Source organism: Panthera tigris, chromosome C2 (genome assembly GCF_018350195.1).
Source record: "Panthera tigris isolate Pti1 chromosome C2, P.tigris_Pti1_mat1.1, whole genome shotgun sequence".
Taxonomy (NCBI): domain Eukaryota; kingdom Metazoa; phylum Chordata; class Mammalia; order Carnivora; family Felidae; genus Panthera; species Panthera tigris.
In genome coordinates, this window is record NC_056668.1 from 89,019,894 (window position 1) to 89,034,885 (window position 14,992).

General features: G+C 40.8%; 1 pseudogene; it reads right to left on the reverse strand.

Annotated features, from left to right (window-relative positions):
* Window positions 1-940: 940 nt before the first annotated feature.
* On the reverse strand, window positions 941-7,014 carry LOC102971803 (annotated as a pseudogene).
* Window positions 7,015-14,992: the final 7,978 nt, after the last annotated feature.

The window sequence follows — 14,992 nt, forward strand, 5'->3', positions numbered from 1 at the left end:
ACGTTTCTTTTGGTTTCATGTTATGCAAATGACTTAACATTGTTCCTTAAACTGTTGCCTGAATATGGTCAGTGCAATTTGTTATTTATTATAGGATTTAATAAATAAGGAATGCAGCTTTCCAGGATTGGGGACTAGATTCTTAAGGTGACATTAATGCTGTAAGCTCTTAGGTACCATACAAGTCCCTATAATAGCACTTCAGTGAACTGAAAGAAGCTGTTTAGATCTCAGCAAAAACTTCCTGGACCCTAAATCCGTCTCATTATTTACCGTATATAAGAAGTCCTCAATGAAAGGGGTCACCATACATACAAGACTAGGGTATTTAATTATTTTATTTTATTTTATTTTATTTTATTTTATTTTATTTAGCATTTTGTTTTTTTTTTTTAATTTTTTAAAATGTTTAGTTTTGAGAGAGAGAGAGAGAGAGAGAGAGAGAGAGAGAGAGCAGGGAGGGGCAGAGAGAGAGAGAGGGAGACATAGAATCTGAAGTAGGCTCCAGGCTCTGAGCTGTCAGCCCAGAGCCTGACACGAGGCTTGAACTCGGCAATGGTGAGATCATGACCTGAGCCAAAGTCAGATGCTTAACTGACTGAGCCACCTAGGCTCCCCTTCAGTTATTTTTAGTTAAAGACAAAACAGCCTTTTCCAAAGGTGACAAAGTGAAGTGAAGGTCAGAAGGACGCAGGGTGTCAAAGCTCTTGCTTTAAACCTGGAGGTGAGGAAAGAAGGCCCTCCCAAGAACTCAAGGGTGATTGGTCAGCAGAGGGATGGTTCTGGGTGGGGTGGGTGGAGCTACAGCCCATGATTGGTCACTGGATTGGTCTAAGTAGGCTCTAAGATGATTTCCACCTGCCAATTGTTTGACATGATTAGCATTATTATTCTTGGGGCTATTAAATGAAGGAATGATGTGGGGAGCCAAGAGAGTAGCTTATTCATTTGGATTCTGAATCACAATCAGGAAATAGTCTTTACCTGGTACAACCGTAATTTAGTTTTTCTTGCAAATTCAAAGGGAGGTGAGGTCATTCTGGGGTTTGATTTCACACATGGTGCTCTGGGTCTTCAAGATGAAGTTCTGCATGAGCTTGGCATACTGTGTGGTGGTGAGATTGTCCATGATGCTCTTTTTTTTCTAATTTTTTTACATTTTTTATTTTATATTTTTGAGAAACAGAGTGAGACAAAGCATGAGCGGGGGAGGGGCAAGAGAGAGAAGGAGACACAGAATCTGAAGCAGGCTCCAGGCTCTGAGCAAGTGGTCAGCACAGAGCCTGATGTGGGGCTCGAACCCACGAACTGTGAGATCATGACCTGAGCCGAAATCGGACACTCAACTGACTAAGCCACCCAGGCACCTCTAGGGATTTTCCATGATGCTCTTGATGGGAATGCCTTCAGCGTTCACCACAATGATTCTCTGTACCCACTTCTGGTCCTAAGTCACTTCAGTGTCTCCTCCACCTCTGCCCTTTCTGATCCATTGGTAGCTCTTTGACACTGGCCAAAGCTAGGGTATTTTAATCTTAATTTTGCAAGAGCTCTGATCTTAGCAAGGGTATTTAAAAATACATTTTAATAATGAAATCCAAATAACCTCGGGAGAGTCCTGTGGAGTTCTAGCAGCATTGTGGGCAGATTTCCTTGTGAAACTTTAATGCTTGTACTAGGAAAGGCATTGAGTATAGTGCTGACTGAAGGGGAAAGCTCTCTGTTGCTTTTCAGTATTTACTGGCATAATAGAAGCACTTGGGAACCAATATTCCCTTGTATGTGTTAAGCCTCATTTACAGCCAAAATTTCTTCAACTACTCCATTCGTGATCAAATTGTAGGTGGAAACACAGCAATTCTCTAAAAGGGCAGATTCTGTGTATATTTAGGAGTATTTGCTGTTTCAATAGCTTTTTTTTAGATTTATTTTTAGAGAGAGAGAGTGTGTGTGTGCAACTGGGGGAGACACGCAGAGGGAGAGAGAGAGAGGAAAGAGAGAGAGAGAGAAGAGAGAGAGAGAGAGAGAGAGAGAGAGCAAGAGAGAGAATCTTAAGCAGGCTGCATGCTCAGTACCAAGCCTGACACAGGGCTTGATCCCATGACACTTGGATCATGACCTGAGCCAAAAATCAACAGTCTGACGCTTGACCTACTGAGCCACCCAAGCACCCTGTTTCAGTAGATTTTTAAAAGAGCAATTATTTTTACTTTTTCAGTCCTCTTCCCCTCTGTTTAGTTCATGGCCCTAGATGTACTTCTGTAAGACAGAAAAGCTGGGGTGAAGAAACTGTTCCCAGTCTCATGCTTTTGGTTGGATAAGTGGAATCAAAAAGAACTGAAACTTCACAGCTTTTTATTTTTTTAATTATTTTATTTATTTATTTTTAAATGTTTATTTTTGAGAGAGGGACAGAGAAAATATGCACATGTAGAGGAGGAGGCAGCGGGGAGGCAGAGAGAGAGAGAGACTGGTGGGAGGACAGAGGATCTAAAATAGGCTCTGTGTTGGTAGCAGAGAGCCTGATGTGGGGCTCAAACTCACGAACCATGAGATCATGACCTGAGTCAAAGTCGGATGCTTAACTGACTGAGCCACCCATGTGCCTCTTAGTGCAGCTTTTTAGAGCGTGGCTTTTATAAATCTGTGTGATTGGGGGCAGAGCTGAAATTGATTCAATGCAAATTGTATCTCTCCCCCTTTTTTCTTTGGAACATAGCCCACAAGTGGAAGACATGTTGATGATTGCCTTCAGTTTCAAAATTTTTACTTAAACTCTTTCCCCCTCCTTGGATCTAGAGATTTTTCTTCTGAGGGTCCTAATGAGATGAGTGAGTTAGATATCTAGTGCTTCAGTGAATATGTCCCCCCCACCCTCAGATGTAATGCAGGCAGAGATGGGGCCTAGACTTGTCTATTGGTGCATGCCTAGGCACCAGGGACCACCCTTGGAAACAAAGAGCTAATCACTTTGAGTTAAATGCCATTGTGGTACGTTAAGAGCTAGAATGCAGTTAGCTTTTTTCATGCTAGAAACTCATCCTCATTGCTTTCCCTATCTTTTTTAAGTAAGAGATTCCATGATTCAAAGCTAGGATATATTTCATGTACCATAGTCATATTCTTACCTCCCTCCATCCCTTACTTCCAAAAGGTGTGCAGAGACAGGAAAAGGAACCCAAGGGTGAAAGCACCAAGTGTGGGATAGCCAGATTGGTGGAGGGAAGAATATGAGGGAGGGCATGTGGTGGATTCTGTGGGCAGTGAAGGATTTGCCTTGTGGTGATGCTGGACAAGTGAGCTAAACCTTGGCTTCACTATCCCCACAAGATTTAGAGTTAAAAATTTTTTTTCCCTACTCTAGTAAAAGTATATGATGTCTTAAATCTTCCCAAGGTGTCTCTCAATGTTCTTTCCAACCTGGCTACCTCCAGTGTCACTTGTGGACCCTGGAACTTGTCAGAAAGATAGACTGTCAGGCCCACTCCAGATGTATAGAATCAGGATTTATGTTTTAGCAAGTTTGCTGGCCAATCCATGTGCCTACTGCAATTATAGAAGCTACTCTATGGGAAGACTGTAATGATCTTGTTTTAGGTTAAAACCAAAGAAGGAAAAACAGCAACCAAGCAACCAACCAGACAAAAGATCTTAGAGATTCACCTGTTGTTAGGTCTTTTCTGTATTGCAGGATCTTTGGACCATGGGAAAAATTTTGAGTGCCCATAAATACCCAGTATGTCAAGAACCGTTTGTCCTCCAAGCCTACGCCCTGTGGGAAGGCTGTTATGTTTTATGTTCATCTGCCACCTCCGTGACAGCATGCAGAGACTGGGATCTAGTTACTTGGTTCATTTCTCCTTCTCAGAGTAGCACAAGTACGTAGTACTAGGCTCAGGTTCATCACGTCTTCCCTCTGTGGTATATCACATTAATGAAGCACTTTTATACCTTCTGTTTTTCACAGTAGCCCAGAGCAGGAGGCAGGGCAGACACCATTGCCCTCCACCGAGCTAACAGCTAAGAGTCTCTGAGGGTCAGAGCAGATGAATAATTGACTAGAGGTCCCAAGGTCTCATCCTCCAACTCCTGGGCTTCTCCCATCTCTAGGCTGCGACACCTTTTACAAAGAGCACATACTTCCATTAGGGCTGCATTTCCTTTTCAGGGCTTATAAAACCCTTTTTCTTAGAACATAGGTAGGTTTCATGCCTATTCTATAAGATCTGAGATACCTGAAATATAAAGCCACAGGCTTTAGAACACAGGCTCCTGGAAATCCCAGGCACCTGCACAGCACCACTGGACAACATGACCTCTGTTTAAATCTAATACGCACCTGTGGCGTGAGACTGTTCAGCGCAGCAGGATCTCTGAGCGTGCTTTCTGGGCTCCCCAGCCAGCTCAGCTACACCAGGACACCTGACAGCCTGGGAACTGGTGGTGAGGGAACTGCTGGCTTTTTCCCTCTCAACTTGCTTTTCTTTTCTTTTCTTTCATCTTATGAGATATGATTCCCTCCCACACATGGTTCTTTCCCAGTTCACATATTTTACTCGTTTTAAGAAGCTAGAATCAATATTTTGCTACCCACTTGTTGGGCTGTGAGTATATTTTTATTTCCAATTCTTCCAACCATATAGGATTCTGTAGGGGGTCTAAATTTGTTTTACACCAAGAGGAGGCACATGCAGAGCTCTTTCCTAATCCTACATATGCAGGACTGTGGCTGAGATTCAGTTCTGTTCTTTAGGAGTGGAGTGTTTCCTGGGCAGAGCAGCTGGAAATTGGTCAATTAAAGTGTCTTGTTGGCAAGATGTTGAAACGTGAATCATTAGCAGGTTTGCTGATCTTTTGACCTGCACCCCCTCTAAAAGCTGATTAGAATGCTATTTTTGGTATGCTTTGCCTTCATTTAGTCATATATTTCGTGCTTCCTGAGTTATGATAATTTGGCATGTCCAGCCAATGAATCTGTCAACATGTTGGAGTATAGGTGAGGTAGGAAGGTTATGTCAAGTTTTTGTGACCATGAAAAACATCAGCAAAATTCTTTTTGAGACCCTAAGAGAGCCAGTGGCTGCTGTGAGGGGTATTCCTAAGGGAAGGCTCATGAAATTACTGCTGCATATCAAGGAGAACTATTGTAGTCAGAACCACTGACAGATCTTGGGGACTTGATCTTGTGGTGAGATACTTTCAGTGACCCATAGGGTGTTTCTCTGAATGAAAAGTAGATCCGCTATGGCAACTTAATATTATTTTCCCTCAAGATAGGTATGGGCAAAGGCAGGGAAATTCTCTTGTTGCTCTCATTGCATGTATGGCCTTGCATTTTAGCAATTTGTAGCAAAGAGCTTATTTACCTGCCTCAAAGAGATAAATTCAGTGCTCTATACACAGTGGGCATTCTGGAAATGTTTCTTAACTAATGATATAGTTTGTTTCTGAGGCCAAGTTTTGAAGGGAGTTTTGTTAGCAGAGATGTGCTACTTAAAAATTATTGCAGGTGTTAATAGTAATTCCAGGAAACTAAGCCACTTGGGACATCATATTAACAGTGCGTAGAGAAAAAGTTTTCTTTTAGAGAATGCATAGATGAACTCATTTTAAATAGTTGCTGGCAAGATGTTGATAATAAGTTTTACCAGTAAAACACTGAATTCTCTTTACCTTTTTTCAAGGTTAAGAAGTGGCATATTGAGTAAGGGCGAGGGGAAGCATTATTCTCAGGCAGGTATTTTCTTGCACAATTTTTTGTTTCTCCCCCTTGTTAATCTACAGATATAAGACAGGAGACTTTATATATATTGGAGCTGGTATTATCATTCTTCTACAATTAAGGTAAAATCCAGATTCTGTAATATGGCCTGCAAGACCCAATATGAACTGGAATTTTCTTATTTTACAACCTTACACTTACCCATTTCTAACTGCTCATTTACTCCTTTCTGTACTGGCCTTTTCCCCACTCCTTGAATGGTCTCACAGTCTTTGAACCTCTTGGACAAAAAGCAGGTTTAGGACAAGTATCATTTTTTCAGAAAGTATCTCCCTGTTCCCAATCAGAATTAGTCTCTCTTTAGCACTATCTTAATTTTCCTTATAGAACTAATCAACACATATATATTTGTATGATTTTTCTTATTTCAGAAGAAATTTGTGTGTGTGGTCATATGCTCTTTGGGGAGTTCAAACCCTGGGCGGTCACTTTTGGGAAGCATAGGAAGGCATCTCAAGGTACTTAGGACACAGGATAAGGAGGGCAGTGGGCCGATAGGAGTGTGGTAGTGAGTATGGTACTACCCCGCTCTCCTAACTCAGCTCCCAGGCTGCCTGGTGTGAAATAGGGCCAGTGCTAGCTTGTCTCACAAGGGTAAGAGTATAATTGGGAGCATAATTGGGGAAGATGTTTCAACCATGGCACTTAATAGGTGCTCAGCCAAATTCTAACTTCCTTCAGAAGGTTACTCTGGCAAATTCCTTCAAAGAGCTGTTTCTTGAAAGGGTAAGATAACAAATACTTCCATGTTGGTATAAACGTGGACCTCGATGGTGAAAATCACACAACCACCTCTGTGGATAGCAATTTGGTAATGTATACTAAGAAACTCAAAAATTTTCATACTGTTGATCCTTATGGTTATGTTTCTGAGGATCCATCTTAATTTTAATTAAAGGTATAGAAAAATTGTATTTTATATTCATTGCCACATTATTGCAAGTGTAAGTTGGAAACAATTTAAATTTCCAGCAGTAAGGAAATGATTTTATAATGTGTGGTGTATCTGCAGGATAAACTGTTATGCAACCACTACAAATAATGCTTTCAAGGAATTGTTAAGAAAATGTGAAAAGGTGACAATAATGTTAAAAAAAAAGTGCTTTTGTTATAAAAATGCAAGGTAGCATACTAAATATTAAGAATGTCTAGGCATTTAGTGAATACTTATGTGCTGGGTATTATGTTAAGGAATTTGCACACACTAGCCCCCAAACAGGTACTAGCACCATTCATCTATACATGTGAGGAACTTGAGACTTTGCCTTATTAGTAATTTCCCCATAGATTCTTAATTACTACCATTGGAGCTGGACTTTGGGCTGCTAATTGATCTTTCAACATCCACGCATATTACCACCTCACCCATCTATTTTTTCCTGTCTATACTGCAACAGACAAATCACCCTGAAACATAAATCTGATTATTTGATTTTTCAGTGCTGTGAGGATAAAGACCAAAATGCTTGTCTAACTCTATAGCCTAAGCTCTTAACTACAACTGTTCACAGCATTTCCAGATAATAGTGTTGTTTTCTATTTTTCTCTAGTGGGGAAATCACAGATTGTTTTTATTTTGTTCTTTATCTTATTCTGTGTTTCCAGGTCAATTAACATATATTGTGTTTATAATGGGAAACAGTGTGTATAAAGGCAAGGGTGGTGATGATTTCTAATAAATTATTTTTATTTTTTAAAGAGAGAAAACCCTGAGCATCATAGCTGGGCTCAAGAAGGCCCCATAGGCGGGTGTTGAACCAGCTACCAAGGGATGAGGATACAAGGGGTTTTTGGGGACAACAGCTAAGGGAAGCTAGACACATTTTACTTGAGCTATAGCTGAGATTTTACCTGGAAAGTAAAACAAGCAAACAAACAAAAACCAAACCAAAACAAAACCCTTAGCCAGGAACTACCTGGTCCAATCCCATTGCTGATGGGAACTCTCCCCTTCAGGCAGGCCTCAGAAAGATTACTGAGAGAAAAAATGGATGGGAAGCTCCCCTGAGAGAACAAAACTTGTGATGGATTAAGGATGCTTCATTACTGAGTTCACTGCTCTCTCTCTTTCTCTCTCTCTGTCTCTTTCTTTCTGGAAGAGGGTCAACTTCCATTAAGCTTAACTCTCTGGCACTGTTGCAGTGTCTTCAGATATACAGGGATTTTAGTAAACACCCCAAATTACTCTTCCTATCCCAACCCTTTACTAATTCAACACATTTTTATTGAGTTCATATCTGTCACCAATATGCAGATATTTACCTTTTAAATGTCTTTTGGATCCATCCGTTCCTTTCCATTCCCTGGTAGCCATTCCAGTCCAAGTCTTCTACTAAATATTGTTGGTAGTCTCCTAAGTGACTCTTCTATCCACATGTACCACTTCCTCACCCATCCATTCCTTCTCCGTCTGTAGTGCAGCAGAGAAATCATCTTGAAACATAAATGTGATTGTTTGATTATATGTTTCCTAGTGCTCTTAGGATAAAGAAAAAGTCTTGGTACTACAAGGCCCCATGTAGGATCTGATCTCTGCCGTCTCTGTCCTTTGTTCATCATGTGCTCCCCTTGCTTTCTCTGCTCTGTTTGCACCAGCCTTCTCAGAATACATATGCCGTCCTCTCTTGTCTCAAGGACCTTTGCCTGTGGTGTTCTTTAGCCTGGAACACTCTGGCTAGTTATTCTTTCAGAACTTAGTTCAGTGGCTACTTCCCTGGGGGAACCCCCCCCCCCACCGCCCTGCCCTGATCTTTTTTTGTAAAACATTTTCTCTTTGTTTTATTTCATTTTCCTCTATTATGTATCCTGAGTACACCTTATCCAACAGTCATGTCAGTTGTATTTTGACACTGGCTCATTTTGCTGTGATTATTTGGTTGATCTTATAAACTGCTAGTTTGTGAGTTCCTTGAAGGCAAGGATCATGTATATTTTTGTTCATTATGATATATCCAATCTAGCATATGGCCTGCAACACATTAGGTATTGAATACCTATGTGTTGGGTGAAGGAAAAAATGCCTACTGTGTGCCAGGCACAGTATCAGATCCTGGTAATGAAACCTGAATATGATCTGGTACCTGCTCCCATGAGCTCATAGTCTAGAGAGAAAGGCTATAAGTTAATGGGATATTCTAGTTGAACATGCTGATTGCTATGACTGAGGTATGAACCAGGTCCTGTAGGAGCTCTGAGGACGTACATCCAGATGAATGATGGTCAAGGAGAAGGTGCTTGAGATGAGTTTTGAAGAACCAGGAGGATTCATTGAGGAAAAGGCCTTGGAAGGGGGTTGGAGGTGGGTGAGAAGCAGACCCCATAGAAGGAAGAACAAAGGAAACCTGTGCAAATTAGGTCCCAGAGAGTGCAGGTGTTGAGCAAGAGGCATCTATTGCCTGTCATCAGGAGTAGAAGTCTGAACTCTTATGCCTATTGCATCTTAGCATCAGAGTCTCTAAGGAAAACACACTGTGGTCAAGCACTGCATGGAACGTGTTTTACTCACATAGAGAAGAGAGAGAGCAAAATCAGCTTTGGTAGTGTGCAGTGGTCCCCTATGGCCAGCAGGTCCGTGCTAGCAACCAATGCAGGGCAGTTGGCCTGCGTGCATCCAGCATAGGCCGTTTGGACTCCTCATCTCTTGGTGAGGATGTGCTCTCAGCCCAAGGCCCATTCTTACGTGGTCCTGTGGGATCAAAAGACTGCCTGCAGGGGACTGTCTTCCTAACAGAATGATGTCCCCATCCCATATTGATCTACTGTATCATTCTTGAGGAGAACTCCATATCTTTCCAGGAAAACGGGTGTTTTTAAAGGACTGAAAATTCTGGGAAGAGCTTGAACTACAATTCTGTTAATTCCTGAGTGTTAGAAAAGGGTCTGGATGTAATTCTTCTGTATAAGTGAAGTTTGGTTTTTATTAAAAATACATGTTGGTGTGCAAGTAAACAAATTTGTATCATTTGTCATAATGAATTATCTCTCTAATCCTGTAAGTAATTGGAAACTGTGTCGATCTCGGTCCACTAAGCTTGTTCTGAATATATGGCAAAAAGCAGGACCTACCATATCTAGTCTTTAACCCCCAGGTCCTGATCTCAGCTTTGATATCATACACAATTTCAAAAAAAACCTACTTTTTCTGTATTGGTGTTTGAATTTCATAGAACTTTATTCTTCCGTCTGTGCAGTGATTAAAAACATACACTCTGAAGCCAGATTTCCAAAATTGAAAGCCTGCCTCCACTACTTATGAGTGGCAGGAACTACGAAAGGCACTTAAACTCTCTGTGCCTCAGTTTGCATTATCTTCAAAGTGGAAACAATAATATTACCATATATAGTAGTTATGGAAATAATATTACCATATACAGTTGTTATGAGGATAAATTAATGTATGTAAATTTCTTACAACAAACCATGCACTAAATAAACTATAGTTTATTTAAGTGATTAAAAGCTTTTTTCAAATTTTAAAGGTTGTAGACATCCTCACAATCACCAAAGGCTAGAATAAGTGTTCATTATATTTGTAACATTTAAATGAATTTCAGTTTAGGTGGTTCTTCAAAAGAAGTTACTGACATACCTCACAAGATTGAGTTTAAGTGTCTCAAGGTTAGAAGTGGTAGCACTGGGGGTGGGGATTAAGTAGGAGTTGAGGGAATAATAACCCTTCTCGGAAAAGGCAAAGAGGTTTGGGGATTCATGAGCTCGTCTGATGTGTTGATTGGTCACAATGGGATGGCTCCAGGTTGGCCGCTGCCTGCATGCCGGTATAGCATATGCATACTGTGCACCAACAGTGTGCCAACCTCTAGACGCTCCAGATGATTAAGGCATGGCATCTGCCCTCCGAGCATGTAATTTGGTGGGAGGCACCTTAACATCTCCATGAACACCAATTCTTTAAACCACTTACATTGTGCTATACTGTGCTAAACTATAGGTAAAAGCATTTTGCTGGGGAGATTAATTCCAAGTGGTGGGATATCTCTGAGATATCCCTTCTCATCTCTGAGAAGATGGCACTTGATTTCACCCTCATTTCATGAGGAAGGAGAGGGTTTCAGTGGGTGCTATCTTGACAGCAGGATATTACAGATAGAAGGGATGGCTGATATCAAGGCCTGGTGGCAGAGAACTGAACAGATTCAAAGAAAACAGGGTGAATCAGGCAATAAGACTATAGAGTTGAATGAATTTATAATCATTTGTATATGAAGAGAGTCTGGGATCTTGTTTATGCTTATTTATTCCTGGCACTAGAGTGCAAATCTAACTTGCATAATGAAATCTTGACTCATATATCTCTTTCTTCTTATCATTTGCCCCATTCTGTTTGTCCTTTCTCTTCCCTCAAGTTTATGCTTTCCTGGCATAAAGACTGATTGTAATTCTCCTCTAATAGGAGACAACTGGGAACTGACAAGGAGGGACTAAAAGATTGTGTAATCAAAGGCAATAAAAAGATTCATTTCAATGGGTGTTGAGCTCAGAATTCCCAACTTGTGTTCTTCTGCAAATACGAAATGTGTGGTTCCTTTAATGTGCTGGGCAATGTCCATTATGCTATCTGTCTTCCTTTATCACTTAAGTTCACTCCACGGTAACCACTATTTTAAATCCATCTTTCTTTACTAGAACCATTTTCTCTTTAACTGGGACAAAGGAATCTAAGCTTATAGCTTCCTGCAAACAGCATGAAAACCTTTTAAATTACACAGCGTTGATGGATTTTCACCCCTTCCTCTAAATACAATACATATGCTATCCCTGGGGTTCACTTAATGCTTCCTTACTGATGATAAAACTGCTGCTTGGCACAGACGAGCGCCAACACACTGCATCACTGCACACTCTTGTTCAGATTGCAGTCTAACCGGTGAAGCCGAAATGGAAAGTCTAAGCCCCTGATCCTGGCAGCAAACAGCATATTAAATGCTGTGCTCGCTAATGTTTCTTCTCTTGAATGTGAAATACATTTGCTACTGCCTCCAGATCCCAGTGTCCTAAGTGGTAGGGTGATTCAGAATTGCGTACCATGGACAAGCTGCAGAGGGCTCAGGGGAGAGGCTTTGAAAGAAAAAAATGATGTGAATGCGGAAATGTTCTACCTCCGGGAGAGACTTTAACAAGAAAGCCTGCCTGCTTTGGGCTAGAATGAACTTACCATTCTATGCCTGCCCCTTTCTGAAAAGAACACTAGCTGCCAGCCGCAGTTCTCGTGCTGGTTGCATATGAAACTTTATGTATGATAAATTTGACAAGAAATGTTATTAAATGAACATAAAAGACCTTGGATTGGATTACTAAGAGCCAGGAAAATAAAACAAAACAGACTGAGGGAAATAATGGATCGCACCACAGACTGTTATGCGTACCTGACTCGACGATTTCCAATACTGTTTTTATATCCAATAGTGTAGTGCCTTATGATTTGGGAAAATTCTTTCATCCACTGTATCTTGACTGAATCTTCCAAACATTCCACAGAGAAAGGCCATATCTTCATAGGACATATGGGGAAACTGAGGCACAGAACTAACTAAATGAGTGGTCCAAAGTTACATGGCTAGTAAGAGGCAACATAGACTTTCTGACTTAAGTCCAATATTCATTTATCACATTGCCTCTTAGTTGAAACACTACTGCCCTATAGAAACTTTGTAGAGAGGAGGCACCCTTCCTTCTCTCTACAGTCACTTCCTTATTCTGGTGAAAACATACGGAGTATAACCTTTACATTGAGTAAAGTGGTCTATTACAGTGCTTTTTACACTTTTCCCCTGTCACTTAGATTCTCCTAAACAACATAAGCATGATGGAATACATTTCCTGACATGTCCAAATTAAAAAAAAAAACAAAAAAAAACAAAAAACTCTTTTGGATAGTGTTTCCTGACATGTCCAAATTAAAAAAAAAAAAAAAAAAAAAAAAAAAACTCTTTTGGATAGTGGCCTGTAATCTTTTTTGGGCTTTGAACATCTCTGAGAATATTATGAAAATTATGCGTTTGTGGGAAAATCCAGGATGGGTAAAGAGATCCATGGAAGCCCTTCTTGGGCCATAATTAGAGACTCTGATAGAAAAAATAATGTTGTGTTGCTGGAGAGTGGCCACTTCCAAGCATAACTCAGCTGCAACAAAGGAAAGGAAAAAAACCTCACCTTCCCTGAGATTCCCATGGTGTCCAATCCGATAGATGGTCCTCTACTTTCACATTCCTTCTTGGACACTCCCCAGTCTTCCCTACCTTATTTTTAGGCGAGAAGAGATAATAACATTCACCTAAAAATTCTTCCTGTAACAGTCCTTTATTACCTACATACCACATGCCAGAAACAGTACTAGCTACAAATGGAGACACAAATCTCTTGAGATGTGTTCCCTGTTCTCAAGAGGCTCATAGTCTAGAATGTGTATTAAAGTCTTTAAATTCTTCCTAGTGGGAAATTCTTTCCTAGTGGGAAAAGGGTAAGATATGTATGTAGTTTTAGAGCTGGGGGATGAAAATAAGTGGGTGCCCTCCAGGTGGATAAGAGAGGGATGTACAACATTCTAGCAAGGCACTTAGTAGCTCATGCATGGACTCAGAGACGCTGCAGAACATAGCCCATCCAGGGCATAGTACTGATTCAGCGTGTGCTTAGAATGGAGTGCTGGTGAAGAGGTAGGTGAAAGGTAGCCAGGGCTCAGATGTAAAGTGTCTTAAGACACAATATATGTATTCTTTGTTCTACCAGTGCAAATACCCAGATAGAGGAAGTTAAAATCTGTCTGGAGATCCTTTGTGTTGTGGCAGGGTTAGAGTGACAACCACTGGCTACCACTGACTACCCAAAAAGAATCCTTGGCTCTTGTCATAACCCAGATACTAGAAAAACAGGCATCTGAATGAAAAGACCTGCCTGTCCATTGCTAGATGTATAAACCATAAAAGCTCTTCAGTGCAGTAAGGATGTTTCCTTGGATTCTTGAGGATGTTAACACAGCTGTTTATAAACATTATCAATCCACAAGTAGCAGGGGTGAGCCACAGAGTGATTTATCTGGCTGCTTGAACATTTTTCAAAAAATGCTGGAAACATGGTAGATCGACACTCACGCTGATATTTTAAGTAGCAGCCAGACTCTGCTTCCAGCTGAATGGACATAGTCTCTGTCTGATTACTTATGCATCATATAGCTCTATGCTGAATCCTTGCCATTTGCCTGTTTAATTCCGGGACTGCAGTGGAACTATAATCTTCCTGTTCATTTATTTATTCTCCAACTGGTTGGCAGGTCCAAAAGGCCAGTGCCTGCATATGAAAGTCTTGTGGGTAAGTGGGTCACACTTCACTGGAATCATCTTCGTCAGAGCTTCTCTGCGTAACCAACTCCAGTACCAAGTTGCTACATGTATTCCAAGAGTGAGTTTTATTTCCTCACCACTTAGCTGCTTTAGGATTTGGGGGATGCAAGCTACAACTGTGCCTCATCTGCACATCCCCTGCTTGGAGAGCACAAGACTATTTAGTTAATTTTCCTGGAGGCTGTGTTAAAAATGTCCTGCAGAAGTAAAGTTTCTTAGTCCTGTGGACCGTGTCTCTACACGAGCTAATTCTAGGGTAGTGGAACACTTTTGGGTGAGGGAAATGATAATATAAAATTGATTGGCCTGGCTTCTTTAGGAAAGTTTAGGAGTGAACCTCTTAAATTTGCTCTGTCTCAAAGCCCTAGAATGCTCTGTGTGGTAGATCCCAAAGTAAGGGGTCATGGTAAAGAGGCTGCTTTACGTTATGTTTTAGGTGAGTCTTTGCAGCCAAGTTGTTATAGATGATGGAGTAAACAGTGGGCATAATCCAGGCAAAATGTCACTGTGATGCTATACAAATTAGCCCTATGGTCAGGCTACAGGGGTCAGGACCCGGTTCAGCTATTTGAGTGCAGTATTGGGAGGAATTTTGTCCATTCTTGATTTGTCAAACATTACCTGCAGGATCATAAGACATGGAGAAACCTCAACAATGTTATCTCTCCCGTTTTTTTTTCTCCACGTTCCTCTTTTGACCATATTTTAGAAGCCACATTAAATAAACGAAATGCTATTCTCTTCTGCATCTCAACACAAAAGGATCTGTCTACCTTGGCAACTCATTCTCATATCTCCCTAGTTCATGAACTATATATGTTTACTTAGATAGTTTGTGAAATATCCACTTGAA